Here is a 1,923-nt window from a genome sequence, read left to right as displayed (position 1 = left end):
TATTGGATTTGAACGTCCAATCCATGAGTTATCTCATTGGGTTGGAATTATTTGAGTGAATTTTTACTATCTTTGTTGCACATGGTCTAATTTTGAGTAGATTACTGTTTCATTTGATTTGTAATTATTTTAAATGCATGGATGCAAGCTCTAGACATAGATGATTGTATGGTATGTTGTTAGATCTAATTTAATTCTAAAAAGATTAAATAAATTGGATTATTGTCGATTGAGATAGGCGAGTATTCGAAAGAATATTCGCATCACTCTAGACGTAGAAGTTACGATCTGTACAGGGAAAGAAAGAACAGTCTGGATATCATTCTTAAGTTCTGTAGACATACAAGAATTCAGAATGATAGCTTAAGGTCTGGCTCTCGAAAGAAGAAGACTACAATAGTGAATCCCTAAACAGTAGCATGGTCATGATTTTGCCATGGCAATATTATGATATTAAAATAAAACCTGTCTAATTCCAACCTTTATCATTCAAAAGTACAAATCCTCCTCACTTATTCTTTGTGAATTGCCACATTATTTCAATTTCCCTAGCATTTTTTCATTCATAATTGATTTTATTAATCCATTCATTAATTCTTTTCATCAATTTGTCATCTATTTCTTTTGCATAGTTTAATTAGTCAAGTTCAGAGTAATAGTATAACCATTATTTAATCAATTCCGATCTCTGTGGAGACGATACTCACTCATCACTTTATTACTTGATTTGATGTGTATACTTGCACATTCGCATTAGAAATTCACACGCAACAAGTTTTGGGCGTCGTTACTGGGGATCGGTAATATTGGTGAAAATTTGGTTTGTTATTACCTACTTAATTTTGTTAGTTTAGCTTAATTAGTTGTTTTAATTTTTGTTTTTCAAGATTTTTGTTCTTGCGTGAGTAGAGATATTTCTACATTTGAAAAGTATTCTTTTGATCCAGAAATGGAAAGAACCTTGAGAAGAAGGAAAAAAGAATTGCAAGAAATAGAAAGAATTCGAAATGATCAGGTTAAAGAAGAGCCATTACATTAGAATGAAAGGGATGTTGATATTGCTCGAATAATAGATGACAGAGATAGACCCATCAGAGAACATGTAGTGTTGATGTTGGATGATATGAACCTAGGAATTGTTACGTCGCATATTCAAGCTTAACCTTCGAGTTAAAGCTAGTGATGTTTCAAAAGTTACAAACTGTAGAGCAATTTAATGGATTGCCTACTGAAGATCCACAATTGCACTTAAGACTCTTTTTGAAAGTCTACGATTCATTCAGGCAACAGGGTGTTCCTGAAGATGTCCTGAGATTGAAGTTATTCCCTTATTCATTGCGAGATCGTGGCAGACCATGGTTAAACGTATTGTCGTCAGGTATAGTGGCATCTTGGAATGAACTTTGTCAGAGGTTTCTGTTAAGATATAATCCTCCAAACATGAATGTCAAATTGAGGAATGATATTACGTCCTTTTAGCAATCTGAGGGTGAAACATTATATGAAGCATGAGAGCGATTCAATGAGTTAATTAGAAAATTCTCAATGCATGGTTTTCAACATTAGACATAATTAGAAATGTTTTACAATGGAGTGAATATGCATGCAAGGATGGTGGTTGATGCATCTACCAATGGGACTTTGCTCGATAAATCATATAATAAGGCATATAAAATTCTAGAAAGGATAGCAAACATCGATTATCGATATCCCACTTTAAGAGTAGGGAATAGTAGAAGAGTTGCTAGAGAAATGGAACTTGATGTGATTACTTCCCTAACAGCTCAAGTATCATGTTTAACGAATATGATTAAAACACTAAAAAGACTAGCCGCAGTGCAAGAAATGAAAGCAAGTAAGTTAGCATGTGTTTATTATGGAGAAGATCATGTTTTTGATGAATGCCCATCGAACCCAGCCTCA

The 1,923-nt window shown here is 33.5% G+C and overlaps 1 non-coding gene across 1 annotated transcript; it reads right to left on the bottom strand.

The window, feature by feature from the left end:
- Positions 1–1,449: 1,449 nt before the first annotated feature.
- LOC128040709 (small nucleolar RNA R71) lies at positions 1,450–1,556 on the bottom strand. Its single transcript, XR_008195515.1, has one exon. It is a non-coding gene; the product is annotated as a small nucleolar RNA R71 (small nucleolar RNA).
- Between the last annotated feature and the right edge of the window lie 367 nt (positions 1,557–1,923).

Source organism: Gossypium raimondii, chromosome 4, assembly GCF_025698545.1.
Source record: "Gossypium raimondii isolate GPD5lz chromosome 4, ASM2569854v1, whole genome shotgun sequence".
Taxonomy (NCBI): domain Eukaryota; kingdom Viridiplantae; phylum Streptophyta; class Magnoliopsida; order Malvales; family Malvaceae; genus Gossypium; species Gossypium raimondii.
This window is presented reverse-complemented; position numbering and strand designations above follow the sequence as displayed.